This window comes from Humulus lupulus, chromosome 6 (genome assembly GCF_963169125.1).
Source record: "Humulus lupulus chromosome 6, drHumLupu1.1, whole genome shotgun sequence".
Taxonomy (NCBI): Eukaryota; Viridiplantae; Streptophyta; class Magnoliopsida; order Rosales; family Cannabaceae; genus Humulus; species Humulus lupulus.
The window spans coordinates 118,920,703-118,936,016 of NC_084798.1; the positions used below are offsets into that span (position 1 = coordinate 118,920,703).

The 15,314-nt window shown below is 33.9% G+C and overlaps 1 long non-coding RNA gene across 1 annotated transcript; it reads right to left on the reverse strand.

Moving 5' to 3' along the window:
• Window positions 1–9,268: 9,268 nt before the first annotated feature.
• On the reverse strand, window positions 9,269–14,417 carry LOC133784171 (uncharacterized). The gene is made up of 4 exons (XR_009871177.1): window positions 14,289–14,417; window positions 14,157–14,207; window positions 13,995–14,060; window positions 9,269–9,488 (listed from the first exon to the last, which is right to left on the reverse strand). It is a non-coding gene; the product is annotated as an uncharacterized LOC133784171 (long non-coding RNA).
• Window positions 14,418–15,314: the final 897 nt, after the last annotated feature.

Here is a 15,314-nt window from a genome sequence, read left to right on the forward strand (position 1 = left end):
AGTTAGAGAAACTGAAGGAAAGACTCTTTCATTTCGCTGCGTATACTGTAAGTATTCTTATCTTTGTTTCTCTATGAATTCAATTTTAGAAACATGTTCTAGGTTATCTCATATTAATTTGTTTAATATTAGATCTATATGAAAATAAATAAATATCCTGTATAAGTTTCCCAACAGGATACTACCACCCGGTTTTGTAGAATCCAAGGTCCCAGAGGTTAGATTAATATTCTGAAGTTGATTTTTAGATTGGGATTTGACAGTTGTCCATTATTACTTGTGACTAGGATTACCGTTAAGGCTCAGGACTGAGGATCGTGTTCGGGATTGCTCTTTATCTATCATTCGGGACTCGAGGTAAGAAAACTGCACCCATGTGGTTGTGTTTAGGACTGAGGTTCCTTGTAATTGAACGCATGTCTTGTGTAATTGAATGGCTATTGTATGCAATATGAAAGTACCGCCTAAGGGTGTCGGGGCTGATGATATCTTGCATGCACTAAACACAACAACATTATTACTTGGGATTTGATAGTTGTCCATTATTACTTGTGACTAGAATTACTGTTAAGGCTCAAGATTGAGGATCGTGCTCGGGACCTTGATTAGCGTGCTAATAGGGTTTAGTGCCTTGATTAGCGTGCCGAGAGGGCATAATTGGATATGCGTGTGATTAATTGATTAAATACATGACTATGTGACATGCAAGATATATATGATGATATGAATATACTTGTATGCATGTTTACATGTATTATATATCCATGTTGGCCCGTTATGTTTTATAAGGGCATATCTATAATTTTTGCCCGTTAAGGGCATAAATGTGATTATATGTTTTAAATGGTTGAGACCACATTATTATGTGGATATATTTGCAGTATATGGCTCGAGATGATCCTAGTGAGTGAATTAGCGGAATAGTCACAGCAGGGAATAATACCCGGCTCGGGGTGAGCTTAGGGGTATTTTGGGAAGTTTAATGTATATTTAGGGTTTATTGAGTAAAGAGTAGGTATTTAGTAATTAGTTGGACATGACGAGATTAATTGAGAATTGGTAAGATGACTCAAGGAATTAGCAGGAATCAGAATGAATGATCGTTTTACTCCTTAGAAGCAATTAGAGGGCTGGGAAAATTTAAAGGGCAGTTTGGTCTTTTGGAGTTAAGGGATTAACTCAGTGGAAATTCTTGGAAGTACCCAGAACACTCTCAACCTCTCAGCTCATTCTCTCCCCTCTCACTCACGTTATCTCACACTCTCTTTAGAACCTAAGGATAGATTGAAGCTTTGAAGATTTGAAGGAGAAACTCAGGAATTGAAGCTTGGGAAATTTGGAGAATTGCGGCTAGAAGTAGACAAAGTATAGCTGGGGAATTCAAGCCACAGACTGAGGTAAGGTTTCAATCTTTAATTGTTGAATTCTGTTGTAATATTGTTAGAACTAAGAGTTTGCATGAAAGTGGTTTACAAAACTTATTTTGGGTGTTTGATGAGTGTAAGGAATGGTTTATAGGCTGGTTATGATGTTTAGGCTATAAGGATAAGAATTCTTCATTCAGTTATGAGTTTGGTTGAAGATTGGGATGTGAAATTGGGTTTTATGCTTGAGGAGAAATTCAGGAAAAAGGCTGGTTTTCTGGGTTTGGGGGCTCGGGCCTCGACCTTGTTCTTCAGGCACCGCGACCTGCGTGCTCGAGGAGGCTGGAAGGCCTCTGTTCTATCTAGGCGTGCAGTGACGCAAGGTTTAGTTCGCCTCTGTCCGTGTCCCTCAGCAGAGAGGCATTTTGCCTCTGACTTAAGTGCGTCGTGACCCTGAAGAGACTGGTCGTGGCTCAAATGCAACGCTATTTGAGGGTTTTAAGCTCAGGAACCCAAATGTTAAGGCTCAGGAAGGATCCTACGACATGGTTTGGTAGAATCCAAGGTCCCAGATGTTAGATTAATATTCCGAAGTTGATTATTGGATGGGGATTTGATAGTTGTCCATTATTACTTGTGACTAGGATTACTATTAAGGCTCAGGATTGAGGATCGTGCTCGAGACCGCTCTTTATCTATTGTTAGGAACTCAAGGCAAGAAAATTGCACCCATGTGGTTGTGTTTAGGACTGAGGTTCCCTGTAATTGAATGTATGTATTGTGTAATTGTATGGCTATTGTATGCAATATGAAAGTAAGGTCTAAGGGTGCCAGAGTTGATGATATGCGTAGTGAACACAGTTCGACCTAAGCAAGCCAGGATAAGTTAAATAACCAGAGGGCTCGACCTAAGGGTGCCGTGTAACGACCCACTACTCTAGACTATTTGGACCATTAACGAAACTATACATAAAACTTACATTTTTACGAAAATACCATAATTTATTGAGTAACTTGCAAAATAAGAGTTATTTACAAATAAACAGAATACTAAGAAGGATTATGGGATCCCATTGTCTTTAAAAACAAAACATGATTAAAAATAAAAGACATTACATAATAATGCGGAAAATACATGTAAAACCATTTAAAAGAATATAAAATGAGACTACATCCTCGAATCGAATAATGCTCGGCCCCTTGACTCCATTCACCATCGATACACATCCTCCAAGCGTCACGAATCTTACCCCCTCTAAAGCTTATTTTCCTGCACATAAAACAAAAAGGAATGAGCCTAATGCCCAGCAAGGAAAAATCTAACACATAGTCATATACATAATTTCATAAGAAAACATAAAGACTTAACATAATACATATAACATACACTTATTATAATGGCCATTATTACTTGGGGTCCCATAGACTAAACAAGCATATGCCCATGGGATTAGTGGGGTCCTACTAGCTAAGTAGGTCATATGCCCATAACCCATTTGGGGTCTTGTTAGCCATATGGGTCATATGCCCAAGCCTACAAACATACATACATATCATAACACTTTTAATAACATAAAACATATGGATAACATAAGCACATAACATATTGATTCTAGCCTATTTTCCTTACCAAAGTTACCGGGATATAATGGACTGAGTTGGGACCTGTTGGAACACTCCTAAAACCATAATGAACAAGAGTGAGTTGAAAGAAGAAGAAGAAATGAAAAGGATGGAAAGACTAAAACAAACTTACCGACTTATATGCTTAAGAACTTGGATTCCCTAACCAAAATAAGAATGAGGTTAGGGGACTGAGTAGAAGGTTTTGAGAAAGGAAATAACATGAAATAAATGAAGTAGAGTTTCGGGTTTACCTCAAAGATTTGCAAGATCAATCTAACCTCCACCGAAATACTATAGAACTCCCTTCCCAAAGTGTTTGATAAGCTTATGATGTTTAAGCTTATAGTTTTTCCCCAAACCAGGTGTTTACACTCTCACTCTCACTTAACACTAGCAGCTTCTGAACTTAGAGCAAATGGTGAATAATGGCTGGGTACTAGGTCCTATTTATAGAGTTTGGGAATGAAAATATCTTGATTTTACTTGAATAAAAATAATGGCTTTTTAGGTGAAAATCATTTGAATAATCGTTCAGCAGAGGCTGAAGACTCGTTCAAAAGATGCTGGACTGTTGAAGGAGTTTCAATGGCTGAGAGGAAATGAATTCAAAAACATTTGAAAACATACTGGAGGAGGCGATATATCGCCCCCTGTAGGCGATATATCGTCTGGGCCAGTATGCCCGAGGCGACCGTGCATCGTTTCATGTTTTCCGTATTTACGTGCTGCGATATATCGGCACACGCTGAATAATTAAACATGAAATTACACATTTTTAGCTAAGTTTGAATGGAGTAAACAGCCTTGACTAAGCCTTTCAACGTATTCAAAGCTGCTGACTGACCCTATAACATTCAAACTTTACTCCTTATTAAATTAAATCCTCAAAAATCTTTAATCCTTAATCACCATTCATAACATGTGCTTAAAATCCTATTGGTTGATGTCTAAACCTTATAATATAATAAATATAATCCTTAATATTAGTCACATTAATCAAACCTTAGGTTATACTTAATATTCTTAAACTATAGATTAAACTTAGAAAATCTATAAGTACTACTATGAGTGTCCAAATAATTCCCGGTCTGAACCAAAAATCCATAGTAACAAAGATAACACTAAACATACTATAATACTACTAAACAATTAGCTAAGTAAAGTTCTTGGACTCTACATGCCGATACCTAATTACTTGTATTACTGATCGAAATATATGCTGAAAGTATATATTTATCATTGTCTAGCTTTATACCTATATTCTACTGATTAGTTGAACTGATTGGATTGAAGTTGATTATATGCTCTTGTTGCTATCTATGCTTGTTGTTTATGGTTTTCTTGCTGGGACTTGGCTCACGGGTGCTACATGGTGTAGGTAAAGGCAAAGGAAAGTTGGACCAACCATGAGTTGGAGAGCTCTAAAGGCAGAGTGTACATCATCAGCTACTTGACCGCCACGGCCGAGGGAATTTACTGGAATTAGAGCTCTAAACTGTATTTTGCCATTTAGATTGGCTTTTTGCTGTACCAACTTTTGAGGGTTGTTTTTCCGCCATGTAAATACTATTTTGGGGATCCCATGTATCAAACACTTGTTTTACTAAAAATTAACTGTTTACGATCAAAATCTTTTAACCCTAACATGTCAATTGACTTAAGAAAACACATTTATGTTCAAAAGACTTGATTAGAAAGTCTTGCACTATTTTAAACACACAGTGTAACGATCTTGGTTATCTAGGGCATTACATAAGTCTAGTATACTAACTAATTATTAGGGTTGATTTGGATATTTAGAAATTAATAATTTTATAAAATTAATGATTTTTGTTTAAAGAAAAAAAAGGGTCCAAACCCTAATTTTTAAGAAAATGGGATTAATTACATTTTTAAAATTAAATTAACTTTATCTTAAATTTTCATAAAAACAAACTAAATTTTTATCACCATCATTATAATTACTTTCTTAATCAAATAAAATTAACTTAGTTTACAATGTAATGATTTAACCAAAAGTTACAGATTCTTGATAATTTATCAAAGAAAGGGTAAAATTGGTAAAACTAAAGTGCTTCTAAATTATATTTTTCCAGCTAAGTCCGATAGAGGAAATGGAGCGGGAAATTTGCATAAAAGTCAACTATTAAATAACTAGACTCGTTGTGGGAATTTTTCCAGGAACCTTGAGTGTCGTTTTACGACTTAAAAAGTGTGAGGATGATAATACCCTTAGTGGTTATTCGACTTATGATCTTAATGCCCAAGGTAGATTAATCTACTATAAATTTCATAATTAATCTGAGTATATTGTATTCTAACTACAATATTGGCTAACGAGACGGGACTGTCCTTGGGAGGATTGCCCGAATGCAGCAAATGACAATTTGTAAGTCAGTCTGTGATTTACATGTCTACAACAAGAAATAACTAGTGTATTGTTTGCTAGAAATAAGATTTATACACTAGTGAGAGATGGATCATTTAGAGACAATGACTAAGGGTGCATATGCTCCATGTGAGATATTTGTGGTCCGGGTCGTGCCCGTGACCTTTGCCCATGAGATAAGTATACCAATAAAGCTTAGGAGTCTGAACGATCCTAGGGATGCTTATGCTCCATTTTGATATGTTATTTTAGTCCGGTTCTGTAGAGTCCCAAAACTTTACTTAGCTAGTTAGATAGTAGTAGTAGTAGCTAGTAGTAGTTATAGTATGATAGTTACTATGGATTTTGGTTCAAGCTGGGACTTAGTAGAAAACTCGTAGCAACACTTATAAATTTTATAAGTTTCACCTATAGTTTAAGAATATTAATTATAACATAAGGTTTGATTAATATAGATAATTATAAAGATGCTATTTATTATACTATAAGGTTTAGATAGAATTAATAAGATCATGACACTTGTCGTGTGCATGTTTATTTAAGGATTTAATTATAGTTTAAATAAAAGAAAGTTCAAGAAAGCTCTAGAATCTTTCAAGACCATTAGGAGAATGACATTTGTCACAATCTTGTTTATTTGAGGATTTAAGCATTTTAAGTGGATAATTCAAAAATAGAAGTTTCTAGAAGCTCTAAACCTTTCCAGAACTTGTTGGAATCTCGTATTACTTAGTCAAACCTGATTAATCAATTCAAATTATGCTAAAAAAGTGCAATTACGTGTTTAATATATTCTTGTATGCTGATATATCGCAACATAGGAGCTGATGTATCGCCACACGGGGAAGATGAAAAAACACGTCAACTTCGCACAAACGAAATGACGAGCACACGGGATATAAGGCCAGGCGATATATCGCCTATGATGGACGATATATTGGCCCTAGGGCCATATTTTCAAACGATGTTGAAACCGAGCTTGATTCATTTCCTAACCTCTTGACTAGACTCTGAACTTTTTGACAGAGTCTTCAGCACCTGTTGAACGAATATTCAAATATTTTTCAATTAATACTCATTATTTTTATTCAAGCTAAAAGGAGATAGTTCACTCCTTGAACTCTATAAATAGGGCCTAGTACCCAGCCATTTCTCTCCTTCTTCAAGCTGTGTTCAGAGCCTTCAAGCTGCTAGGGTTACTATAGAGTGATAAACACTTGGGTTGGGATAACAGATTTATCATCTTAAGCTTTATAAACACTTGGGAAGTGAGATAAGTAGTGTGTTTTCAATGTCGAGGTGTAGTTCGGTTCTAGTACATTCAAAGGTATTTCTAATCTTAAGTTCATTTCTGTATGGTTCCTTAGTTTCCTTTAGTTTTCTTTACCCAAATCCTAACTCGTTGTTTAAATTCTTGGTTAGGTATTCAAGTTCTTTGAACTTAAGGTTTCTTTTCGGTAAGTCTCCTCTTCGTGGTTTAGTTCTCTTCTTTCCATCTCTTTTCTTTAGAAATACTCACTATTCTTGTTGTTGGTTTTAGGAGTGTTCCAAATTCCGTCCTTGTTCTCAAATAACTCGGTATTGGTAAGGAAAATAGGATAGTTTGTATATGCTTATACGTTATGACATGTTTATGTTATAATACGTTTATGCTATGCTATATGTATGATATGTTTTTAGTTGTTTTAGTATATGAATTGTTTAGATAACAATCACATAATTTGCTTAGATAACAAATATATAACTTGTTTAGATAACAAGTCCTAATAATTTATTCCTTGGGCATATGATTGTTTAGATAACGAGCCCCATAAATTTATATGACTTGTTTAGATAACTAAGCCCCGTAAATTTATGGGCATATGGTTGCTTAGCTAGCTGTAAAAACACGCCCTTAACTAGTACTTAATAAAACATTCACATTTTCATTGGTCTATAAAAGAAAGCCACTTATTATAAAGGTTTCAGTGGGGTCTTGCTTAAAAACATGCAAGTTGGGCCCAATAGTTTTAAAATAAAATATCAGTTTTTATGCAAAGTTCTAAAACAACCAATAATTCAAGTCCCATTGATAAGTTTTAAAAAAAAAGTCTCATAAACATAACATTATTAAGAATGGCATTTTTTTTAATTGATCATTTTTCGTCCATAGGATGCCCCCATGCCATACACACCAGAACGATAGAACTTCCCACATCACCACGCGTGCCACAGAGAAAACCTATTTGCTACCTAGAAGGGAAAGTAAGGGGGTGAGCTAAAAGCCCAGTAAGGAAGTACAAACATCAAGCAAGTAAGATACAACAATTTACAAACACTATCATTCATCTTATACATCATAGCATCATCATAAAATTGGCATCAATATCATAAATATAAACATATTGCCATCGTCATATCATAAACATCATAACAAAATCATAAACAAACATCATAACATAATCATAAACATCATAACATCATAAAAAAATCATAAACAAACATCATAACATAATCATAAACGTCACCAGACATCATAACACATTCATAAACAATTCCTTGTGAAAGATCTTACTCTTATTGGCCTCTTTCCTTGCAGCATCGTACTTTCATATACAACTCTTCATATACTCAGTGTCTTAAGCTTTGTCCAGAATCTCAGCATAGCTAACTAGCTCTATACTAGTCATTTTGTTGTCCCTGACAATCATAGGCTTCAGTCCCCTTAAGAATCCTTGAACTCTCACGACCTTTGTTGAGACTGTTTCAGATGTAAACCTTGCCAGTCTATCAAACTTCTAGGCATACTTTGTGACTGGAGGACTACCTTGTGTAACTGTCAAAAACTCATTAGTTCTAGTTGCTAGTACTATAGCATTGAAGTACTTTTTGCTAAAAACTTGTACAAAGTCGGCCTAGGTCATGGTGTCTAAAGTTTGTGTCTTCTTAACCATGTCCCACCAAATCCATCTTTAGGATTGCTAACTATCTTGTTGTCCCTGGAAATCCTTAGTTTGTGCTAGTAGCCTTTGTCTTATTTTTTTCATGTTGCAACTCATTACTTATCCTCATTGTTGCGCCAATTCGTAGCCTGACATTGTCCTCTATGTTGAACTATGTTATCGTGGATTTCCTCGCCTCTTCGCCTCCTTAGTCTCCATTTACTCCATCGAGGTTTTTGCTGATGTTTGCTACCAAATGTTGTGGCGTGTCCACCTTCTATGCTCCTCTGCTACTGCATGTATCTATCTAGTTAACAACTTCACCTCGCAAGATAATGTCGTGGAGTAAGCTCCCTAACCTATGTCTTTATTAACAATCGTGTCGCAAAGCATATGTGTCCTTTGATCTTGATAGTGTTCAGTTATATTATAATTGACGTAATCCATTCTTCACTTTAATTTAAACTTGATAGTGGCATACTTGCGATTTCCTATGATGCATCTCATCCTTTAAATACGTTCATTCACAACAAACATCTTTTAGGAAGTTGATATCGACTCATTTATGCATTTACATCATCTATATGAACCCTTGAGATCCCACTGATCACATGGAGAAGTTTCCTTCTAGAAGTCCTAATTACTAGAGGCATACATTCTACATAGCAATTACAAATCTACAAAATTTAAAAGTAGGAAAAATATAGATAACATTTAGAGAAAGTACTTACGACGCGGTGAGGTGAGATTTTCCCGTCTTAGCGTCTATGGGGAGGGTCCTTGGAAACATGGACGACCGTCTCTGGAAACATGGACGACCGTCTCTGATACCATTTGTAAAAACACGCCCTTAACTAGTACTTAATAAAAAATTCACATTTTCATTGGTCTATAAAAGAAAGCCACTTATTATAAAGGTTTCAGTGGGGTCTTGCTTAAAAACATGCAAGTTGGGCCCAATAGTTTTAAAAGAAAATATCAGTTTTTATGCAAAGTTCTAAAACAACCAATAATTCAAGTCCCACTGATAAGTTTTAAAAAAAAAGTCTCATAAAACATAACATTATTAAGAATGGAATTTTTTTAATTGATCATTTTTCGTCCATAGGATGCCCCCACGCCATACACACCAAGACGATAGAACTTCCCACATCACCACGCGTGCCACAGAGAAAACCTATTTGCTACCTGGAAGGGAAAGTAAGGGGGTGAGCTAAAAGCCCAATAAGGAAGTACAAACATCAAGCAAGTAAGATACAACAATTTACAAACACTATCATTCATCTTATACATCATAGCATCATCATAAAATTGGCATCAATATCATAAACATAAACATAAACATATTGCCATCGTCATATCATAAACATCATAACGAAATCATAAACATCACAACATCGTAACAAAATCATAAACAAACATCATAACATAATCATAAACATCATAACATCATAACAAAATCATAAACAAACATCATAACATAATCATAAACATCACCAGACATCATAACACATTCATAAACAATTCCTTGTGAACGTGGCCCGCTAACTTGTCCATGCCACCCTTTGAGGTAAACAAGAGTCTCTGGTCCTTGAATAACCTCGGCGCGTCTGCCCTTGGAGTTACGTCTTTATATCCTTAGTAACTCAGGTTACGTCTTCATATCCTTAGTAACTCGTTTGTTGAGTCGTGTTCAACACGCTAACAACCATTACATATAACTCGGTTACGTCTTCATATCCTTAGTAACCTCTTTATTTGATGTGTCGCGTTCATCACGCTAACATCCATTCATATCATACAACATCCGTACAAGCCAACATATCATCACATTATAACATTCATAATTCATAACATTTTCATTCACACAACAGTCTTACCATTCATAACATAAACAATCATAAAATCTATCTAACTTCCTTACCTCAGGTCCAAGCTAAGTAAGACCACAACTTCTCAACGAGCCTATACCATAATCAAAACGACATTTCTTAGCTTCATATAATTACTATTTTTCCCTCTCATATAACTCACGTGTGCATGGGCCATGCACACATGGTAGGAGTTACCCATATGCTTAATTACACATAAAGTCATAAAAAGAATAATGCTCATTCTACCTACATTGCATGCATGATATTTCTATAAAAACTACATGGTTGCATAATAGACATAATTTTGGACGTAAAAGTGAATTTGCATGTAACATGAATGTAGAGTCCAAGAACTTTACTTAGCTAATTGTTTAGTAGTATTATAGTATGTTTAGCATTATCTTTGTAACTGTGGATTTTTGGTTCAGACCGGGAATTATTTGGACACTCATAGTAGTACTTATAGATTTTTTAAGTTTAACCTATAGTTTAAGAATATTAAGTATAACCTAAGGTTTGATTAATGTGACTAATATTAAGGATTATATTTATTATATTATAAGGTTTAGACATCAACCAATAGGATTTTAAGCACATGTTATGAATGGTGATTAAGGATTAAGTATTTTTTAGGATTAAATTTAATAAGGAGTAAAGTTTGAATGTTATAGGGTCAGTCAGCAGCTTTGAGTACGTTGAGGGCTTAGTCAAGGCTGTTTACTCCATTCAAACTTAGCTAAAAATGTGTAATTTCGTGTTTAATTATTCAGCGTATGCCGATATATCGCAGCACGTAGATACGGAAAACACGAGACGATGCACGGTCGCCTCGGGCATACTAGCCCAGGCGATATATCGCCTACAGGGGGCGATATATCGCCTCCTCCAGCATAAATTCAAACTCTTTTGAATTCATTTCCTTTCAGCCATTCAAACTCCTTCAACAGTCCAGCATCTTTTGAGCGAGTCTTCAGCCTCTGCTGAACGATTATTCAAATGATTTTCACCTAAAAAGCCATTATTTTTATTCAAGTAAAATCAAGATATTTTTTTTTCCAAACTCTATAAATAGGACCTAGTACCCAGCCATTTCTTCACCTTTTACTCTAAGTTCAGAAGCTGCTAGTGCTAAGTAAGTGTGAGAGTGTAAACACCTGGTTTGGGAAAATCATAAGCTTAAACATCATAAGCTTATCAAACACTTTGGGAAGTGAGATTCGTTAGTATTTCGGTTGTGGTTAGATTGATCTTGCAAGTCTTTGAGGTAAACCCGAAACTCTAAGTTCATTTGATTTATGTTATGTTTCCCTTCTCTTAGTCTTCTACTCAGTTTCCTAACCTCATTCTTATTTTGGTTAGGGAATCCAAGTTCTTAAGCACATAAGTTGTGGTAAGCATATTTTCTTTTAATGGTTTAGTCTTCCTATTCATTTTCATCTCTTCTTCTTCTTAAGACTCACTCTTTCTCATATGGTTTTAGGAGTGTTCCAAAAGTCCTAACTCAGTCCACTATATCCCGGTAACCTTGGTAAGGAAAATAGGCTAGAATCTATATGTTTATGTTTATGTTATCTTATGTGTTATGTTATGATATGTTATGAATATGTTATACATGTGTTTGTTGTAGGCTTGGGCTTATGCCCTATTTGACTAACAAGACCCCAAAAAGATTGTGGGCATATGCCTATTTAGCTGGTAGGACCCCATTAATCTCATGGGCATAAGCTTGTTTAGTCTATGGGACCCCAAGTAATAATGGCCATTATAATAAGTGTATTATGTGTTATGATATGTCTTTACGTTATTATGAAATTGATGTGTATGACTATGTGTTAGGTTTTTCCTTGCTGGGCATTAGGCTCATTCCTTTCTGTTTATGTGGAGGAAATAAGCTTTAGAGGCGGAAAGATTCGTGACGCTTAGAGGATGTGTATCGATGGTGAATGGAGTCAAGGGGCCGAGCGTTATTCGATTTGAGGATGTAGTCTCATTTTATCTTATATGGTTTTATATGTATTTTCCGCATTTCTTATGTAATTCACTTCATTTTAATCATGTTTTGTTTTTAAAGACAATGGGATCCCAAATCCTTCTTAGTATTCTATTTATTTGTAAGTAACTCTTACTTTACAAGTTACTCAATAAAATTATGGTATTTTCGTAAAAATGTAAGTTTTATGTATAGTTTCGTTAATGGTCCAAATAGTCTAGATTAGTGGGTCATTACAATGAATACATGGGAACGTTGCGTAAATGTAGCGTTTAAAACGATAATTCCATGTGTCTTACTTCTATCGTTTTAAAAATAATAGACTTGTAGCATGATTTGTTTACCATTGTTTATCTTCTTAAAGTTACTAGGTTGATTAAATCTCCCAAGACATTCTTTTTATTTCATAAAAACAATTTTATTTAGCCATTAAGAATATATAAAAGACCTATTTATTATTTTTAATTACAAAGAAAAGCAAAGGCATTGGAAATTATTTATAAAAGAAAATACCTATGATTATCATGTCTCCTTAGAAAATAACAATTTAATTTAAGTTAATAGAATTTCATTTTTTGATGTGAGAAAAATAATAATTTTAAGTGTGGGAAAAATATATTTTGTTTGAATTATTTTAAATACTTAATTTTATGTAACACAAATTCATATGTGAAAATTAAATAACTATATTTTAAACTTTTTAAACTAAACTTTCAGCCATTATTTAAAAATCACAAGTGAATTAAATCCAACATTTTTCTTAATCCAATTAAAGAAAATCATAACTTGTAAAATAACCACTCATATTATATTAAAAAAATATAACTTTTAAGTTTTACCATTTTTTAGGTTATTTATTTATTTCAAAATACCAATCAAATTCCTTTTATTGAAATACATTTTACATTTTTAAACAAAAATTCTAGCAATAAAATTTTATCATTAAAATCATCATCCTTATTTTTAAAAACTCATATTTTCTAAAAAATATAAAAAAAATCTGCAGGTATTTATTTACACAAAATATCATTTCAAGGCATAATTAAATTTCCCATCAAACTTCTTAAAACATCAAAACACTTGCAAATTTTATTTAAGCACTCAAAACATTATTCTCATCATAAACAACGTCATTTTTGCACAAAAACAGCAAGCACATTTAATCATAAAATTCATTCTTTTCATTATATTCACAAAATTCATGCTTATTTATGTACAATATTCCAACACAAACCCTAGCATGCTTCTAACCTCTTTAACCATTTTAATCACACCATGAGCATACAATAATTCATCAATCACCTTGAAACTTATTCACAAGTCATGAACAAATAACCACCCTTGATCTTGTGTTAAATATACTCTCAATATATTATTACCATGCAATTATTCCAAAGAACATAACCATCATAACTTCATACAAGATCTTGCCACAACCTATCATGATCTCTAAGATTAAATTGACATTAAACATAAAAAAAAATAACCATCATGCTTTTGAATATCACCTTTAGCCCGAAATCCCCATAGCCAAAATAATCAAATCCTTTCATGTTATTTTTAAAAGAGATATTCATCATCATTTTTATAGATCACAATTTAAAACCTTTGTATATTTTCACATAGAGTCTTTAAGCCAAAACATACCCATCATCAAATCATAGAAGATCTTTAAACAACATATCATCAACACCACATTTCAATAAGATTAATCATCTAATATATCAAAGGAGAACAAAACAATGAATCACCATTCTCAAACAATATTCTCCAAACCACAATAAACCAAAGATAAAAACAATAACCATAAGACAAAAAAGTTCCCATTACCTCTCTTGCTAGAACTCAAGGACAATAGTGACAATAACCCAAACTATGGCCACCACTTGTTCAAGCCTAGGGTTTTGAAACCCACATGAAGAAAAGAAAAAAAAATGATCTTAGATTCAAGAAGAGGTAGAAATTAACATCACTATGAACCCAAATACTTACCTTAGGGATTTCGAACACTAGCCGCCAATCCTCTTGCAACAAAATCCAAACCTATCATCACCATCATTTTGCCTTGCTTAGAATCAAGATGTAAAGGAGACAAAATATAATGCTATGAACCTTAACCCATACCTTAGGATCCCTAGCCTTGGCCTCTTCTTTCTTCTCATTCTCTTCTCCTTCACGTTCTTCTTCTCCACCTCTCTCTCTAGAACTCACAAGCTCTCCCTCTCCCTTCTCTCTAAGCACACAGCAGCCATCAAGCCAAATGAGCCTTCAATCTCTTTCTTATTTTCTATTTAAATGCCTCAATCATCAAAACCTAGCTAAGGAAAATGTAATTATCATTTTCCTTTATTTTCCCTAAATCAAAATATAATTGAATTAAAAATTATACTCAGCCAATCAATCCATTTTATAATTGACAACACACTAATTTCTCTCTTGTCTTCCTTGGCTGTCCATGGATAATAAAGGAAATAATGCTATTCTCGTAACTCTAGGGTGCTGAGACTTGGGACTAAGTTTTGACCCGTTTCTGTTACGTTTTAGGAAAAATGATATTCACAGAAAATGTAGATAATTTCATTAGCTTTCTAACGGTACCAGTTGTGTCTAAATTGGATATCCACAGCCCATGTTATACTCGTTTTACTGAGGCTGGGTCTAAGGTTACGGGAATTCAAAAAATGACAACTCTATCCTTTCTCACCATTTGTTTCCCAATATTTTTCTTGTGTGAACACAAGCATCTTTATTTCCCTTTCTTTTTATTTTCTTTTTAAATCCCTTAATTAAATAAAAAATAAATAAATCAATAAAAGGAAATTAATGTGTAGAAAACTATTGCATGCACACCATGCACATGCACATACTCAATCATTAGGGTGCATCACTACCTACCATGCACCTTAGTGCATTCAACCAAATCTCACATAATCACATTTTAAAAATAAAAATAATTACATATCATTTAACAATTAATTTCACAAAAATGCTACCAACAATTCTAATAATTAAATAAAATAACAAACCATTAAATACAAAAAACAACAATTAAATAAAAATAAACAACATTTAAATAAGACAATTCACCACACTTAACACTTAAATAAAATAAAACACGAAAATTTTAATAACTAAAAAAATAATTTTGTG